We start from the raw sequence: 20,528 nt of genomic DNA, 5'->3' as shown, positions 1-20,528 counted from the left end.
ATAACCAATGCATGAAATTAGCCTTATCACTGCCCGCCTTGCATGTCTTCATGTGGGTGAGATTGCCGATCGTGAGATAGCACCACCATTATAAGAATGAGTTTTAGAGAGAAAAAAGAGAGGGAATTATGGATGTGAGAGGAAGAGAGTGAGTGGTACTATTATATATATGCAAGGAGATAAATGGGGTGTTACAAAACCTTTCATTTGCCATGATAAAATTAAAGCTTTGACGTTTGATGCATGGAAAGAAGGGGACGTTACAAAACCTTTCACTTACTAAATTAAAAACCTCGAAACTTCTCTATGTTTAAAACTTAAAAAGCTTTTCATCTTCTACATTAGAACTGCAACAAACATCATAACATGATTTTATAATAATTATAATTGACATATGAAACTGTCGGCTACAGTAATGCTCAATAATTTCCACACCTATATCATAAAATGCCGATTAAGATGCATAAATTCAATAACTAAAATTAGTTTAAATTAAACTTTTTTTAAATTCAAAATGGCAAACATGTGAATATCTCCCAAATATCAATAAAATTCCCCCTCCGTCCCAGTTCAAAAATTTAGCATTGTACAAAATAATTTAAAAATTGAATAAATTCACAAATAATACCATATATTACTATTTGTGATGATAAATATAAAATTAAAATTAAAGTATTTATATAAATATAAAAAAATGTTTATAATAAAAATAACATTCACGTAAACATCTAAAAGTGAGTAGACAATTAAACTATAATTTATTGTATTTTAAATTGTCCATTTATTGACAATTTAAAATAGTACATATTATAGTTAAATTGTCTATTGTACTACAATAGTATACTAAGATTATCAAATTGATAATTTTGTAGGAGTATTCATTTAAATATTTAAAATTAGATTACTATCACAATTAGAAATTATTCCTAAACCTTAGTAGGTAGTATTCTAACTATAGTACAAATTTACAATTATACAACAATAAGTAGAATAGAAATTACAATGAAAATAGTAAAATAAATCGAACTATAAGTTGAGTCGAGAAAAACCCTCTTTCCGGCCCACAAGACAAATGACTTCCAACTATTTGCTCTCGGATTGACATATTGTTCCTATAGATAAAAGAACTTCCTCATAATATGTAGAAACACTTCAAACTATTAGAGACTAATGAACTTGATGAAGCTTCAAGAATCAAACAATATAATGCTCCTAAAATGCACACTAAAATATAGAAAACTTTAGAAAGGAGAAAAATGCTATTGTTGATGTGTAATCCATCAACTAATAAACTTGATGAAGCTTCAAGAATCAAACAATATAATGCTCCTAAAATGCACACTAAAATATAGAAAACTTTAGAAAGGAGAAAAATGCTATTGTTGATGTGTAATTGAAGAGTTGATTTCTTGCTTGCTGTATCCTATCAATTTCTAATTACACACTTCCTAGATCCAGTAAATCAACTAGATCACAAGGTCTAGAGACTCACAAGACTGGAAGTCTGGTCGTTGGTACGCAAGCAAACCTTCAAAACCCTCAACCACAGATACTAAACTAGCACAGGGAAGTAGGGATCGATCCCACAGAGATGGACTCGTAAAATACATGCGTAGAGAATTGGAAACTATTTTTGGGTTGGCTGCTGCCACGCATATTTTGGGTTGAGGAATTTAACTAAGTGAATTTGGAAATAAAGTATGCTATGCTAACTGCTAGATCTAGGCAAAAAAATGAATTATGTATAAGAACTAAATCAAATCAACTACTAGATCTGGGACTTCTACGAACATCTCTAGACCAAGGAGATTAAAACAAGTGGGGACCAAACTCTGAAAAAGGTAAGTACGGACAGAATCGAATCTGCAGCCTAACTAACTAAAGCATCAACTGAAAATGACTTCATCTTCTTCAACGAACACAAATAAATGCAGAGATCGAGAAAAACAAACTCAGATGTAGATTGGAAACATAATTTTAACGGTAAACGAAACAACGACGGAAATCACACTACTAGACGAAGCAAACCAAGCAGAACAAAATCCCCATAATCTCATGCACAAATTTCACCTCCCCTGTTCAGATCCACACTTCGGATGCTAAATCCACTCCGGATCCAAGCATCAGAACAAAAATCCAACCGAACACAACTTCAATACCACGATTCTCGAATCTCCTAAAATATTCAGCAACAAATTCAAGAGAACATCTCAAATAAACAAACCAAAATAGCAAGCATCATAATAATCAACACGAAATCTAACTTCATCAAAGCAAATCAAATGTAAATAGAACGGATAAACTGATTCAGCAACAAAACAACAAGCTCGACTTCCAAACGTGAAGTTCGAGACTGAACTGAGTACCAAACAGAAATTTTAAAAGAACAATTGTTTCTTCGCCCTCAAGGGACGGTGATGCACTGATACGAGACTCCTGAAAACGAAAACCACCCCAAATTTCCCATATCCCTAGTGTGTGTGCTAAGAGCGTGACTGTGTGTGGAGTGTAACCGATCTGCCATTCTTGTTGCGCACTCCTTTATTTATAAGCTTCGAGGTGGGGCCCAGCGAGGTATTGATTGACTTGATTGCCCTCAGCTTTTGGCTTCCTTCCTCTAGCTTTTCCTCGTGATTCCGTTCCTGCTCCTCGCTAGATATCCTCCTCCAGCATCTCCTGGATCTAGCGCTACACACACACCTGGCTTAACAAAACTTGTTAGATCCAGCAGAAATGTGATGTTTTTCACTACATAACCAATGCATGAAATTAGCCTTATCAAACTGCTCACACTTAAACCATACTTGTCCTCAAGTATAAAGACAAGAAGAAAAGAAGAATAAGGCGAATTTCAAGCATGGTTATCCCCTTGACCGACTCTACAGACTCTAGACAAAACTCCTACACCTAGACACAACTGAGGCAAAGCTAGACACTAAAACAAAGAGTACATAATCACATAGGATGAAAACATATAAACACATATGCATGAACTGGTTTCAACTTTTAGGCAACCGTCCCCACAAGATTAAGATCAATCCAACAGGCTGCACTCCTCCAAATAGGCCCTTTTCTCCCCTCTACCTAGCCAATCTGTCAGCTCGTCAAGATAGCCTTTTACTTCCCCAATTGTTAGATTCACTCGATCGCTCATTCCTTACCAGGGATGTTAGGACCGATTCTCTCTTAAGTTATTGCCAAACCACTGAAACCTCGGGTTATGAGAATTCCTCCTTCTATCCTCCGTCACTATCCCCCTTTTTTTCTTTTTTTTTTTTTTTCTTTCTGGACTTCGTCCAGCTTATACCTCCTTGATTTCCTGGACTTCGTCCAGCTTATACCTCCTTGATTTCCTGGACTTCGTCCAGCTTATACCTCCTTGATTTTTTTCTCTCTTTTTATTTCCTCCTCTGGACTTCGTCCAGCTTATACCTCCAGATTTTATGATTATATATTTTCTCCTTTCCCCCTTTTTTATTTATATTTTTTTTTTTTTCTTCTCTTTTCCTTCAGCATTCAGTGGCAGACTTTTGACATATGTTAGCTCTAAGTGTTATCACAGGCTTATAACTCACCTCTAGAGTAGGGCTTCACAACTGAGCAAGTAAAGGCATTTACTATCGTTCTCGCTTCATTCAGATTGGTTCGGCTTACTAAAGAATCAGGCTTCTAAGTTGGAATACCTCCTATTTTCAATTGCTCTCCCTAAGGGAATCTGCCGTATTATATCCACTAGTTCATGCGACACACCCCTAGACCTACGACTCCTCAAAGCATAATAACACTGCATTGATTCCTCTCCCCCTCCCACTTCACTCAAGCTTGTCCTCAAGCCATCGTCGTGAAGGGGGGAAAACAGAGAATTCAATGCAGAATTAAACAACAATTTCACTTCTCACACTTAGACCGAGCAACGGGCTAAGTGGGAGAAGAATAAACCAACAGAAAACATAGAACTTCTCACACTTAGACCAAGCATTGGGCTAAGTGGGAGAAGATAGCATAAAACACAGCAACGCATGGAAATAAAACACAGAAAAAGAAACACAAAAACTAAAATTTACTTGGTCTGGGGAAATTGCTCATTTCTGGGGCTGGCTCCCGCGAGAGCCAGACGGTGGTGGAACACTGGGGCGGTTTGTTTTCACTTTCTTCTTCGCTGGTTGCTCCAGCTCTTCCTTTCCTTCTGCAGCTTGATCGAGTCCTGGTTTCCTCATTAGCATTTTCGTCCTCGGTGGATTTGGAACTTTCTCGGGAATAGTCGGGGTGGTCAACTGCTGGAATGGCTTGATCGAGGGACTGCTGTGGATGATCTTCTGTGCCTCGCCACTTCGGCCGATTTGGTTAGGGTTTGTAAGCTTAGAGAGAGAATGACAGTAGAGAGAGGGAGGAGCAAGTTGTGAAATTATTATGTGGAGAGAGAAGGTCGGTTCGCATCTTTTACACAGAAGAGAGAGACGGTTGCAGGCATGACATCAGCGACCGTACTCCTCCATAATTGTCGGCATTTTGAATTTCAAATTATAACTTCCCTCCTCAACTGCTCCTTCATGCACTCTTCCTCTAATTGATTCCCTTGACCGCGACCTAAAAAAAATATGAAGACCCCAGACTCCTGGGTCAAGGTTAAAGTACGAGACATAAATCCCCTTTGAGTTTGGGTCTTCGAAAATATTTTTGGAAATTTTTGAATTTTTATTTTGTTTGGATTTTCTTTGTCTTCTAAAGCAATTAAACTATGTACAATTACCTTTGAATATTCTCGAATCCCCTGGATCAGTGTGTAAAAACATAACATTTCCCTTGACCCAGGAGTTCATCGAGAATATTCCTTTGTCTGGCTAAGTGATAACTGAGAGCGCACGTAGTGGTATTTCCTCCACTACGCATAGCTCAGAATTATCCCTATAGACTTTCAATCTATGGCCATTAACAAGAAAAGGGACCGAGTTAGGAGCACTTCCCTGGATTTCCACTGCTCCGTGTGCGCGGAGGCCAACGATGGTATATGGACCTACCCACTTTGACTTCAACTTCCCTGGCATTAGCTTGAGTCTGGACTGAAATAGAAGTACTTTCTGCCCCACCTGAAGTTCCTTGACCCGGAGGTTCTTGTCGTGCCAGAGCTTCGTTCTTTCCTTGTACCACATTGCTGAATCGAATGCCTCTAGCCGTAGTTCCTCCAGCTCCTGTAATTGCAGCTTCCTTTCTTCTTCACATGCCACAGACTTCATATTCATTTCCTTAATGGCCCAGTATGCCTTGTGCTCCACTTCCACGGGTAAGTGACACATTTTCCCAAACACCAACCTATAAGGTGACATCCCGATTGGTGTCTTGTAAGCAGTTCTATACGCCCACAAAGCATCGTCAAGGCGTTTACTCCAATCCTTCCTTGTGGTGTTAACTGATTTTTCCAAAATACTCTTTATCTCCCTATTAGAGACTTCAGCTTGCCCATTCGATTGGGGGTGATATGGTGTAGACAATCTATGATGCACGCCTGAAGAGTTGATTTTCTGCTTGCTGTATCCTATCAATTTCTAATTACACACTTCCTAGATCCAGTAAATCAACTAGATCACAAGGTCTAGAGACTCACAAGACTGGAAGTCTGGTCGTTGGTACGCAAGCAAACCTTCAAAACCCTCAACCACAGATACTAAACTAGCACAGGGAAGTAGGGATCGATCCCACAGAGATGGACTCGTAAAATACATGCGTAGAGAATTGGAAACTATTTTTGGGTTGGCTGCTGCCACGCATATTTTGGGTTGAGGAATTTAACTAAGTGAATTTGGAAATAAAGTACGCTATGCTAACTGCTAGATCTAGGCGAAAATGAATTTTGCATAAGAACTAAGTCAAATCAACTACTAGATCTGGGACTTCTACGAACATATCTAGACCAAGGAGATTAAATCAAGTGGGGACCAAACTCTGAAAAAGGTAAGTACGGACAGAATCGAATCTGCAGCCTAACTAACTAAAGCATCAACTGAATTGACTTCATCTTCTTCAACGAACACAAATAAATGCAGAGATCAAGAAAAACAAACTCAGATGTAGATCGGAGGCATAATCTTAACAGAAAACTAAACAACGACGGAAATTAAACTGCTAGACGAAGCAAACCAGGCAGAACAAAATTTCCCATAATTTCATGCAGAAATTCACCTCCCCTGTTCAGATCCATACTTCGGATGCTAAATCCACTCCGGATCCAAGCATCAGAACAACAAACCAACCAAACACAACTCCATAGCCATGATTCTCAAATCTATTAAGATATTCAGCAACAAATTCAAGAGAACATCTCAAATAAACAAACCAAAATAGCAAGCGTCATAATAATCAACACGAAATCCAACTTCATCAAGGCAAATCAAACGTAAACAGAACGGTTAAACTAATCCAGCAACAAAAACAGCAAGCTCGACTTCCAAAAGTGAAGTTCGAGACGGAACAGAGTAGTAAACAGAAATTAAGAGAACAATTGTTTCTTCGCCCTCAAGGGACGGTGGTGCACTGATACGTAATTCACGAAAACGAAAACCTCCCCCAATTCCCCATTTCCCTAGTGTGTGTGCTAAGAGCGTGACTGTGTGTGGAGTGTGACCGATCTGCCATTCTTGTTGCGCACTCCTTTATTTATAAGCTTCGAGGTGGGGCCCAGCGAGGTATTGATTGACTTGATTGCCCTCAGCTTTTGGCTTCCTTCCTCTAGCTTTTCCTCGTGATTCCGTTCCTGCTCCTCGCTAGATATCCTCCTCCAGCATCTCCTGGATCTAGCGCTACACACACACCTGGCTTAACAAATCTTGTTAGATCCAGCAGAAATGTGATGTTTTTCACTACATAACCAATGCATGAAATTAGCCTTATCAAACTGCTCACACTTAAACCATACTTGTCCTCAAGTATAAAGACAAGAAGAAAAGAAGAATAAGGCGAATTTCAGGCATGGTTATCCCCTCGACCGACTCTACAGACTCTAGACAAAACTCCTACACCTAGACACAACTGAGGCAAAGCTAGACACTAAAACAAAGAGTACATAATCACATAGGATGAAAACATATAAACACATATGCATGAACTGGTTTCAACTTTTAGGCAACCGTCCCCACAAGATTAAGATCAATCCAACAGGCTGCACTCCTCCAAATAGGCCCTTTTCTCCCCTCTACCTAGCCAACCTGTCAGCTCGTCAAGATAGCCTGTTACTTCCCCAATTGTTAGATTCACTCGATCGCTCATTCCTTACCAGGGATGTTAGGACCGATTCTCTCTTAAGTTATTGCCAAACCACTGAAGCCTCGGGTTATGAGAATTCCTCCTTCTATCCTCCGTCACTATCCCCCTTTTTTTTCTTTTTTTTTTTTTTTTTTTTTTTCTTTCTGGACTTCGTCCAGCTTATACCTCCTTGATTTCCTGGACTTCGTCCAGCTTATACCTCCTTGATTTCCTGGACTTCGTCCAGCTTATACCTCCTTGATTTTTTTCTCTCTTTTTATTTCCTCCTCTGGACTTCGTCCAGCTTATACCTCCAAATTTTTGCGATTATATATTTTCTCCTTTCCCTTTTTTTTATTATTTTTTTCTTTTCTCTTTTCCTTCAGCATTCAGTGGCAGACTTTTGACATGTGTTAGCTCTAAGTGTTATCACAGGCTTATAACTCACCTCTAGAGTAGGGCTTCACAACTAGGCAAGTAAAGGCATTTACTATCGTTCTTGCTTCATTCAGATTGGTTCGGCTTACTAAAGAATCAGGCTTCTAAGTTGGAATACCTCCTATTTTCAATTACTCTCCCTAAGGGAATCTGCCGTATTATATCCACTAGTTCATGCGATACAATCCTAGACCTACGACTCCTCAAAGCATAATAACACTGCATTGATTCCTCTCCCCCTCCCACTTCACTCAAGCTTGTCCTCAAGCCATCGTCGTGAAGGGGGGAAAACAGAGAATTCAATGCAGAATTAAACAACAATTTCACTTCTCACACTTAGACCGAGCAACGGGCTAAGTGGGAGAAGAATAAACCAACAGAAAACATAGAACTTCTCACACTTAGACCAAGCATTGGGCTAAGTGGGAGAAGATAGCATAAAACACAGCAACGCATGGAAATAAAACACAGAAAAAGAAACACAAAAACTAAAATTTACTTGGTCTGGGGAAATTGCTCATTTCTGGGGCTGGCTCCCGCGAGAGCCAGACGGTGGTGGAACACTGGGGCGGTTTGTTTTCACTTTCTTCTTCGCTGGTTGCTCCAGCTCTTCCTTTCCTTCTGCAGCTTGATCGAGTCCTGGTTTCCTCATTAGCATTTTCGTCCTCGGTGGATTTGGAACTTTCTCGGGAATAGTCGGGGTGGTCAACTGCTGGAATGGCTTGATCGAGGGACTGCTGTGGATGATCTTCTGTGCCTCGCCACTTGACCCAGGAGTCGACTTCGACTGGGTCAAGGGAAGCGTCTGATGCAGCCATTTCAACATCCGCGTAGATATCTCCACAGCTTCCGCCACTCTTTCACTTTGTTTGGCACATTTCGTGGCCAAATCTGCTACGTTGCTGCTCAGAACTTTTACTTCTTCCCGACTCCCATTGAGTTCCTTCATCATCTCCTTTTTCATCAGTTGCATTTCCTTTTTCATGTCCTGCACCTCCTTCCTAAGCTCTTCCACCTCTTCACTTGGCATGGCCTCCTCAGCTTCCTCCGGCTCCGCCTTCGCTTTATCTCCCAGCGAATAGAAGTAAGTCTTGTTGCCTTGAGTTTGCAACAAGCCCTTGTTGAAGAAGTAGTCTACGCTGAAAACCTCTGGGCGGTCGCACATCACTATGGGCACTTGGGGCATCTCATCTCGCCTCGAGATTCCCCCTGTCTGTTGACATCTTTCGCAGCATTGACAGTATTCAAAGGCATCCTTGTTCAATGTAGGCCAGTAGAATCCACTGTCTAAAACTTTCCTTGCGGTTCTCCTTGGTCCGAAATGCCCTCCACACGCCAAGGAGTGACAATGATGGAGTACATCTCTTTGTTCCCATTCAGGAATGCAGCGTCGAATTATCTGATCTGCGCACATCTTCCAAAGATAAGGATCATCCCAGAAGTAATATTTGGCTTCGCTTTTAAGCTTCATCTTCTGGGCCCGGGAGGCTTCCTCTGAACTTGGCACCTCTCCCGTGACCAAGTAATTTGCCAGGTCTGCGTACCATGGTTCTGCGTTACGTACGCGCTTTCCTCGATCAGATTCTCCTGGACCGGTTAAAACTAAGACAGATTCCCAGCTTATCGGTCTAGGTGGTTCGTCCATATAGTACAAATGCTCTTCGGGAAAAACATCGGGAATAGCCTCGTCCGTATCTCCTTGATGAATTCTACTCAAGTGGTCAGCCACTCGATTCTCTGTTCCTCTTTTGTCCCTTACTTCCCAATCAAACTCCTGTAGAAGTAGGACCCATCGAATTAGCCTTGGCTTTGATTCTTTCTTAGCTAGCAAGTACTTTATTGCTGCATGATCAGTGAAAACAATAACCCTTGACCCAAGAAGATAAGGGCGGAATTTTTCGAACGAGTAGACGACAGCCAACATTTCCTTCTCCGTAGTATCGTAATTCTTCTGAGCTTGATTTAGTGTCTTGGACGCATAGAAAATTACGTAGTTTTTCCCATCTATCTTCTGCCCTAGGACGGCTCCCACAGCGAAATCGCTCGCGTCGCACATTATCTCAAAAGGGTGATTCCAGTCTGGTGCCCTGATAATTGGTGCGGACACTAGTCTATCCTTGAGCAATTGAAATGCCCTCTTGCATCCCTCATCAAACTCGAACTCCACATCGTTGTGCAGCAAATGAGTGAGTGGCTGCGCAATTTTTGCAAAGTCCTTGATAAATCTTCGATAAAACCCTGCATGACCGAGGAATCCTCTAACTTCCTTTTGATTTGTAGGGTAAGGTAGCTTTGCAATCACTTCCACCTTTGCCTTGTCCACTTGTATTCCTCTTTCAGAGACCACATGACCTAAAACAATCCCCTCAGTTACCATGAAGTGACATTTTTCAAAATTCAGAACTAGATGTTTCTCTTGACATCTTTGCAGCACTAGGTCAAGGCTGGCTAAACAAGTGTCAAATGAGCCTCCATATACAGTGAAATCATCCATGAATATCTCGATGCACACCTCTAGTAGATCCGAAAAAATACTCATCATACAACGTTGGAATGTCCCTGGTGCATTACATAGACCAAATGGCATCCTTCGGTAGGCATAAGTTCCAAAAGGGCATGTAAATGTGGTCTTTTCCTGGTCCTCTGGGTTCACGAAAATCTGGAAATAACCGCTATATCCGTCGAGGAAACAGAAATACTGTTTGCCAGCCAGCCTCTCTAGCATCTGGTCAATGAATGGTAAAGGAAAATGATCCTTTTTGGTGGCTTCATTTAGTTTCCTATAGTCGATGCACATCCTCCATCCAGTGACCAGTCGAGTAGGCACCAACTCGTTCTTGTCATTCTTCACCACTTGTATTCCAGATTTCTTCGGTACCATGTGAACCGGACTGACCCACTCGCTATCTGGAATAGAGTATATGATTCCAAGGGACAGTAGTTTCAGAACTTCCTTGAGCACTTCCTCCCTCATGTTTGGATTCAGTTTCCTTTGTGGATCACGCCGAGCCTTTGCCCCTTCCTCTAGTCTGATGTGGTGCATGCAAAGATCAGGGCTAATTCCAACTAGGTCAGAAAGTGTCCACCCTATGGCCTTCTTGTTCCTCCTTATTACTTCCAGCAGCGCACTCTCTTGGTCTTCAGTCAAGCGGCTGTTAATTATCACTGGACAAGTTTCTCCTTCCTCCAGGTATGCATACTTTAAATTTTCAGGCAAAGTTTTCAACTCCTTCTTCGGTGTGATGGCTTCCTGAGGTAAAGGGTTCTCCGCCTTACTTCTTGGCGCCATTTCCTCTAGATTCGCTCCCTCGTCTGGGCTCTTCTCCTGAACAGATCTGGCTGATTGGAATGATAGTGGCTGGTGGCAGAATGCCATGATCGCTTCATTGATCTGATCATCTGTCAAGTCCTGTGTGAAAAAAGTTTCACACCATCCTGTCACCTCCTTTTCTACAGTCTGGCTCAGCTCCGAATTGTCAAACTGTTCCTGCATTAGTTCAGTCTCAAGATATTCTTGGACTAGGGGGTTAATTACATCTACAACATGCAAGTTTTCAACATCAAGCGGTTTTTTCATAGCTTCTTCAATGTTGAAGGTGTATTTCTCCCCATGATAGTCCAGGCATATGGTTCCATCAAACACATCAATAACAGTCTTCGCGGTGCGAAGGAAAGGTCTCCCCAGTAACACCCCACTAGACTCAGTAGATTCATTTCCCCTCATTTTTATCACATGAAAATCAGCTGGGTATAGGAAATCATGCACTCTAACTATAACATTTTCCAATACTCCCTCAGGAGAGATGCATGTTCTATCGGCCAACTGAATCACTACTTTAGTATCGACCAAACTGACTCCCACCAATTTTTTATATATTGACAGCGGTAGGACATTTATCGAAGCACCTAGATCACACATGGCATGCTCAATTTTAATATCACCTATAGAAATAGGAAGAGTGAACATACCTGGATCTGTACACTTTGACGGCATCCTCCTCTTTTGTATCACGGCGGATACATTTTCTCCTATAACAATCTTCCCATCAGGTTTGGTTTTTCCTGCTATGAATTCCTTGATGAACTTGCTGAAGGTGGGTATTTTCAGAGCCTGCAAAAAGGGTAGGTTAATCTCCAGCTTACTAAATATTTCCACAAGGTCCTCAGTATCATCTTTCTTTTTCTTGGCTTCTCCTCGATATGGGAATGGTTTGGGTCGCTTTACTGCATTCGTGCAACTCCCTGCTGGGGCTGCACCTGTCTCCCTGCTTCCCTCTTTAAGTTCCAACTCAGGTTCTGGATCAAGGAAAAATGGGTCACTTAGTCGAGGCATCGATCCCCTTAAATCTCCCTCCTGGAGGTCATCCTGTATAGGAATTTCTCTGAGTCCAGGATCATCTCCTCGAGACTTCTGATTCCCCTTTTCTCCGTTCATCTGTGAGGGTGTCTCCTCGTTTATCACTTGCTTCGGTCCTTCATAGCCTTTCCCCGATCTCAAGGTAATTTGACTAATATTTGCTCGGTCTGGTGGTTTGACAGTGGCAGGCAATTTCCCTTCATTTCCCCGCATTTCGTTCAGCGACGTGGCCAACTGGGACATCTGCTTTGCCAGCATGTCCATGGCAGACTTCTGCTCCTGCTGGGCATCTTGAATTTTGTGCACCACGTCATTGTTAGCCTGCATGTTATTCTGCATGTGTTGTTGGGAATTTACCAGATCATGCACCATGTCATCAAGATTCCGCTGTGGTCGGAAACCTTGCATTGAACTGGGATTAAATCCTTGATTTTGATTGGTTCCAACCACCTGGTTCTGGCGAAAATTTCCCTGACCTCCTTGATTATTGTTGTACTGGGTTGCTGGACCTGGGTGACTCTGTTGGAAATTTTGATTGTTTCCTGAATTGTTCCTCTGATGCGGTGGCACATAAGAATTCCCTTGGTTGCTCTGGTTCCTGTTGTTCCAGTTATGCTGATCCCCTTGGTTACGGAAATTCCAGTTGTTCAGCCCCTCTTGCTGCTTCCCTGCCCAGTTAGAATTATGCTGTGGTCCTTCCTGATTCCGGCTGGGCCATGTCTGCTGGTTCTCCGCTGGACCTGGGTGTTGTGACTGTGGTTGTTGGTTCCCTTCAGCCCATCTGAAACAAGGATTGTCCCTCCATGGTGCCTCCTTAATCTTCCACTGGTTCCAGTTGGTATTTTGATTACTTTGATTCCAATTCCCCATTGCATTCACTTGAGCTTGGAAATCTCCATCGAGTGAGGGATTATTGTAAAATTGAAGCTGATGTTCCTCTTGACCTGGGTTTTTTTCCTTATCAGTCGACCCAGGGGTATTTTTCTTTTCAATGGCATTTAGCAGTGCCTTCTCCAGTCGATCTATTCTGTCTCTAACCTCTTCTCCTTCTCGTTCCTTAACTGTGTTCGCGGAGCTTCTCCTCATGATAGCACGCGGGCAGTCATACGCCTTCTTCGCGTCGATTAATCTTCCCAGAATCTCGCGTGCCTCGCTTGCCTTATTCTTGGTGAAATTCCCCCCGCTCGAGGAATTCATTAAGTCCTTGGACTCAGGATTTGCCCCTTCGTAGAATAGATAAAATGTTTCAGCCTCCGTCATCCTGTGATTTGGGCAAGCGTCAAGCAGGCCTTTAAACCGAGACCAATATTGGCTTAAAGATTCATCGTAGTCCTGCTTACACTCTTGAATTTCTTTTTTCAAAGCGTTTGTCTTATTGGACGGAAAGAAATAGTCCAGGAACTCCAATTTGAAATCCCTCCATGTGGTGATCGAGTCAGGTGGAAGCCTCAGCAACCAAGTGTTTGCCTCTCCTTTCAATGCAAATGGAATCGCTCGCAGGCGATAGTCCTCCTCGGTAGTTTCGTTAGGCCTTTTCTGGATGCTACATAGCTTACTAAACTCGTTCAAAAACTCATAAGGACACTCATTCCTCCGTCCAGAGAATGTAGGTAAAACGCCCAGCACATTCGTCTTGATCTCAATAGACCGCTGACGTTGATTTGACACTATGGCATGAGCTGGCTCTCCGTCGAGATGTGCAGTTAGCGAACCAATCTCTGGGTCTAGGTCCACTAAGTTTGCCATTACAGACTCCTCTTCCTCCCTTTCCGAATGCTCAGTTTCTGACGACGACCGTGAATCCTCTTTCCCCGATGAATTCCACTCTTCTTCACTCCCTGATTCAAACGGAAATGGATCTACAGTTGACAACCCCGATCTGGTAGTTATGGCGGATGTTGATTCCTTAACTTGCCACTTCAACTGCACGTTCCTTGACCAAGATGGGTTGCTCCAGATTCCTGACCTTGAGCCCTTGCTCATAAACTGCCAAAAGCGAAATTCAAAAGATTAAAACTATTTACACCAAATCTCTAAACACATAAACAAACTACGCCATCCATCCCCGGCAACGGCGCCATTTGAAGAGTTGATTTTCTGCTTGCTGTATCCTATCAATTTCTAATTACACACTTCCTAGATCCAGTAAATCAACTAGATCACAAGGTCTAGAGACTCACAAGACTGGAAGTCTGGTCGTTGGTACGCAAGCAAACCTTCAAAACCCTCAACCACAGATACTAAACTAGCACAGGGAAGTAGGGATCGATCCCACAGAGATGGACTCGTAAAATACATGCGTAGAGAATTGGAAACTATTTTTGGGTTGGCTGCTGCCACGCATATTTTGGGTTGAGGAATTTAACTAAGTGAATTTGGAAATAAAGTACGCTATGCTAACTGCTAGATCTAGGCGAAAATGAATTTTGCATAAGAACTAAGTCAAATCAACTACTAGATCTGGGACTTCTACGAACATATCTAGACCAAGGAGATTAAATCAAGTGGGGACCAAACTCTGAAAAAGGTAAGTACGGACAGAATCGAATCTGCAGCCTAACTAACTAAAGCATCAACTGAATTGACTTCATCTTCTTCAACGAACACAAATAAATGCAGAGATCAAGAAAAACAAACTCAGATGTAGATCGGAGGCATAATCTTAACAGAAAACTAAACAACGACGGAAATTAAACTGCTAGACGAAGCAAACCAGGCAGAACAAAATTTCCCATAATTTCATGCAGAAATTCACCTCCCCTGTTCAGATCCATACTTCGGATGCTAAATCCACTCCGGATCCAAGCATCAGAACAACAAACCAACCAAACACAACTCCATAGCCATGATTCTCAAATCTATTAAGATATTCAGCAACAAATTCAAGAGAACATCTCAAATAAACAAACCAAAATAGCAAGCGTCATAATAATCAACACGAAATCCAACTTCATCAAGGCAAATCAAACGTAAACAGAACGGTTAAACTAATCCAGCAACAAAAACAGCAAGCTCGACTTCCAAAAGTGAAGTTCGAGACGGAACAGAGTAGTAAACAGAAATTAAGAGAACAATTGTTTCTTCGCCCTCAAGGGACGGTGGTGCACTGATACGTAATTCACGAAAACGAAAACCTCCCCCAATTCCCCATTTCCCTAGTGTGTGTGCTAAGAGCGTGACTGTGTGTGGAGTGTGACCGATCTGCCATTCTTGTTGCGCACTCCTTTATTTATAAGCTTCGAGGTGGGGCCCAGCGAGGTATTGATTGACTTGATTGCCCTCAGCTTTTGGCTTCCTTCCTCTAGCTTTTCCTCGTGATTCCGTTCCTGCTCCTCGCTAGATATCCTCCTCCAGCATCTCCTGGATCTAGCGCTACACACACACCTGGCTTAACAAATCTTGTTAGATCCAGCAGAAATGTGATGTTTTTCACTACATAACCAATGCATGAAATTAGCCTTATCAACGCCGTATTTCCTCATGAGCGCTTCTATAGTGCGGTTGCAGAAGTGTGTTCCTTGATCTGAGATAATCGCTCTAGGAACTCCATATCTGCTGAAAATGTTTGACTTCAGAAACTTGGCCACCTCTTTAGACTCACAAGTGGGCGTAGCCTTCGCCTCTATCCATTTGGAAACGTAGTCTACAGCGACCAATATGTAAGCATTTCCGTACGACGACGGAAATGGGCCCATAAAATCCATCCCCCAAACATCGAAAATTTCGCAGATCACTATGGGCACTTGGGGCATCTCATCTCGTCTCGAGATTCCCCCTGTCTGTTGACACCTTTCGCAGCATTGACAGTATTCAAAGGCATCCTTGTTCAATGTAGGCCAGTAGAATCCACTGTCTAGAACTTTCCTTGCGGTTCTCCTTGGTCCGAAATGCCCTCCACACGCCAAGGAGTGACAATGATGGAGTACATCTCTTTGTTCCCATTCAGGAATGCAACGTCGAATTATCTGATCTGCACACATCTTCCAAAGATAAGGATCATCCCAGAAGTAATATTTGGCTTCGCTTTTAAGCTTCATCTTCTGGGCCCGGGAGGCTTCCTCTGAACTTGGCTCCTCTCCCGTGACCAAGTAATTTGCCAGGTCTGCGTACCATGGTTCTGCGTTACGTACGCGCTTTCCTCGATCAGATTCTCCTGGACCGGTTAAAACTAAGACAGATTCCCAGCTTATCGGTCTAGGTGGTTCGTCCATATAGTACAAATGCTCTTCGGGAAAAACATCGGGAATAGCCTCGTCCGTATCTCCTTGATGAATTCTACTCAAGTGGTCAGCCACTCGATTCTCTGTTCCTCTTTTGTCTCTTACTTCCCAATCAAACTCCTGTAGAAGTAGGACCCATCGAATTAGCCTTGGCTTTGATTCTTTCTTAGCTAGCAAGTACTTTATTGCTGCATGATCAGTGAAAACAATAACCTTTGACCCAAGAAGATAAGGGCGGAATTTTTCGAACGAGTAGACGACAGCCAACATTTCCTTCTCCGTAGTATCGTAATTCTTCTGAGCTTGATTTAGTGTCTTGGACGCATAGAAAATTACGTAGTTTTTCCCATCTATCTTCTGCCCTAGGACGGCTCCCACAGCGAAATCGCTCGCGTCGCACATTATCTCAAAAGGGTGATTCCAGTCCGGTGCCCTGATAATTGGTGCGGACACTAGTCTCTCCTTGAGCAATTGAAATGCCCTCTTGCATCCCTCATCAAACTCGAACTCCACATCGTTGTGCAGCAAATGAGTGAGTGGTTGCGCAATTTTTGCAAAGTCCTTGATAAACCTTCGATAAAACCCTGCGTGACCGAGGAATCCTCTAACTTCCTTTTGATTTGTAGGGTAAGGTAGCTTTGCAATCACTTCCACCTTTGCCTTGTCCACTTGTATTCCTCTTTCAGAGACCACATGACCTAAAACAATCCCCTCAGTTACCATGAAGTGACATTTTTCAAAATTCAGAACTAGATGTTTCTCTTGACATCTTTGCAGCACTAGGTCAAGGCTGGCTAAACAAGTGTCAAATGAGCCTCCATATACAGTGAAATCATCCATGAATATCTCGATGCACACCTCTAGTAGATCCGAAAAAATACTCATCATACAACGTTGGAATGTACCTGGTGCATTACATAGACCAAATGGCATCCTTCGGTAGGCATAAGTTCCAAAAGGGCATGTAAATGTGGTCTTTTCCTGGTCCTCTGGGTCCACGAAAATCTGGAAATAACCGCTATATCCGTCGAGGAAACAGAAATACTGTTTACCAGCCAGCCTCTCTAGCATCTGGTCAATGAATGGTAAAGGAAAATGATCCTTTTTGGTGGCTTCATTTAGTTTCCTATAGTCAATGCACATCCTCCATCCAGTGACCAGTCGAGTAGGCACCAACTCGTTCTTGTCATTCTTCACCACTTGTATTCCAGACTTCTTAGGTACCATGTGAACCGGACTGACCCACTCGCTATCTGGAATAGAGTATATGATTCCAAGGGACAGTAGTTTCAGAACTTCCTTGAGCACTTCCTCCCTCATGTTTGGATTCAGTTTCCTTTGTGGATCACGCCGAGCCTTTGCCCCTTCCTCTAGTCTGATGTGGTGCATGCAAAGATCAGGGCTAATTCCAACTAGGTCAGAAAGTGTCCACCCTATGGCCTTCTTGTTCCTCCTTATTACTTCCAGCAGCGCACTCTCTTGGTCTTCAGTCAAGCGGCTGTTAATTATCACTGGACAAGTTTCTCCTTCCTCCAGGTATGCATACTTTAAATTTTCAGGCAAAGTTTTCAACTCCTTCTTCGGTGTGATGGCTTCCTGAGGTAAAGGGTTCTCCGCCTTACTTCTTGGCGCCATTTCCTCTAGATTCGCTCCCTCGTCTGGGCTCTTCTCCTGAACAGATCTGGCTGATTGGAATGATAGTGGCTGGTGGCAGAATGCCATGATCGCTTCATTGATCTGATCATCTGTCAAGTCCTGTGTGAAAAAAGTTTCACACCATCCTGTCACCTCCTTTTCTACAGTCTGGCTCAGCTCCGAATTGTCAAACTGTTCCTGCATTAGTTCAGTCTCAAGATATTCTTGGACTAGGGGGTTAATTACATCTACAACATGCAAGTTTTCAACATCAAGCGGTTTTTTCATAGCTTCTTCAATGTTGAAGGTGTATTTCTCCCCATGATAGTCCAGGCATATGGTTCCATCAAACACATCAATAACAGTCTTCGCGGTGCGAAGGAAGGGTCTCCCCAGTAACACCCCACTAGACTCAGCAGATTCATTACCCCTCATTTTTATCACATGAAAATCAGCTGGGTATAGGAAATCATGCACTCTGACTATGACATTTTCCAATACTCCCTCAGGCGATATGCATGTTCTATCGGCCAACTGAATCACTACTTTAGTATCGACCAAACTGACTCCCACCAATTTTTTATATATTGACAGCGGTAGGACATTTATCGAAGCACCTAGATCACACATGGCATGCTCAATTTTAATATCACCTATAGAAATAGGAAGAGTGAACATACCTGGATCTGTACACTTTGACGGCATCCTCCTCTTTTGTATCACGGCGGATACATTTTCTCCTATAACAATCTTCCCATCAGGTTTGGTTTTTCCTGCTATGAATTCCTTGATGAACTTGCTGAAGGTGGGTATTTTCAGAGCCTGCAAAAAGGGTAGGTTAATCTCCAGCTTACTAAATATTTCCACAAGGTCCTCAGTATCATCTTTCTTTTTCTTGGCTTCTCCTCGATATGGGAATGGTTTGGGTCGCTTTACTGCATTCGTGGAACTCCCTGCTGGGGCTGCACCTGTCTCCCTGCTTCCCTCTTTAAGTTCCAACTCAGGTTCTGGATCAAGGAAAAATGGGTCACTTAGTCGAGGCATCGATCCCCTTAAATCTCCCTCCTGGAGGTCATCCTGTATAGGAATTTCTCTGAGTCCAGGATCATCTCCTCGAGACTTCTGATTCCCCTTTTCTCCGTTCATCTGTGAGGGTGTCTCCTCGTTTATCACTTGCTTCGGTCCTTCATAGCCTTTCCCCGATCTCAAGGTAATTTGACTAATATTTGCTCGGTCTGGTGGTTTGACAGTGGCAGGCAATTTCCCTTCATTTCCCCGCATTTCGTTCAGCGACGTGGCCAACTGGGACATCTGCTTTGCCAGCATGTCCATGGCAGACTTCTGCTCCTGCTGGGCATCTTGAATTTTGTGCACCACGTCATTGTTAGCCTGCATGTTATTCTGCATGTGTTGTTGGGAATTTACCAGATCATGCACCATGTCATCAAGATTCCGCTGTGGTCGGAAACCTTGAATTGAACTGGGATTAAATCCTTGATTTTGATTGGTTCCAACCACCTGGTTCTGGCGAAAATTTCCCTGACCTCCTTGATTATTGTTGTACTGGGTTGCTGGACCTGGGTGACTCTGTTGGAAATTTTGATTGTTTCCTGAATTGTTCCTCTGATGCGGTGGCACATAAGAATTCCCTTGGTTGCTCTGGTTCCTGTTGTTCCAGTTATGCTGATCCCCTTGGTTACGGAAATTCCAGTTGTTCAGCCCCTCTTGCTGCTTCCCTGCCCAGTTAGAATTATGCTGTGGTCCTTCCTGATTCCGGCTGGGCCATGTCTGCTGGTTCTCCGCTGGACCTGGGTGTTGTGACTGTGGTTGTTGGTTCCCTTCAGCCCATCTGAAACAAGGATTGTCCCTCCATGGTGCCTCCTTAATCTTCCACTGGTTCCAGTTGGTATTTTGATTACTTTGATTCCAATTCCCCATTGCATTCACTTGAGCTTGGAAATCTCCATCGAGTGAGGGATTATTGTAAAATTGAAGCTGATGTTCCTCTTGACCTGGGTTTTTTTCCTTATCAGTCGACCCAGGGGTATTTTTCTTTTCAATGGCATTTAGCAGTGCCTTCTCCAGTCGATCTATTCTGTCTCTAACCTCTTCTCCTTCTCGTTCCTTAACTGTGTTCGCGGAGCTTCTCCTCATGATAGCACGCGGGCAGTCATACGCCTTCTTCGCGTCGATTAATCTTCCCAGAATCTCGCGTGCCTCGCTTGCCTTATTCTTGGTGAAATTCCCCCCGCTCGAGGAATTCATTAAGTCCTTGGACTCAGGATTTGCCCCTTCGTAGAATAGATAAAATGTTTCAGCCTCCGTCATCCTGTGATTTGGGCAAGCGTCAAGCAGGCCTTTAAACCGAGACCAATATTGGCTTAAAGATTCATCGTAGTCCTGCTTACACTCTTGAATTTCTTTTTTCAAAGCGTTTGTCTTATTGGACGGAAAGAAATAGTCCAGGAACTCCAATTTGAAATCCCTCCATGTGGTGATCGAGTCAGGTGGAAGCCTCAGCAACCAAGTGTTTGCCTCTCCTTTCAATGCAAATGGAATCGCTCGCAGGCGATAGTCCTCCTCGGTAGTTTCGTTAGGCCTTTTCTGGATGCTACATAGCTTACTAAACTCGTTCAAAAACT

The sequence above is a fragment of the Salvia hispanica genome, chromosome 6 (assembly GCF_029641045.1).
Source record: "Salvia hispanica isolate PSC_SH4W2 chromosome 6, Shi_PSC_v1, whole genome shotgun sequence".
Lineage (NCBI taxonomy): Eukaryota > Viridiplantae > Streptophyta > Magnoliopsida > Lamiales > Lamiaceae > Salvia > Salvia hispanica.
The sequence above is the reverse complement of the archived record's forward strand: the minus strand, read 5'-3'. Positions refer to the sequence as shown.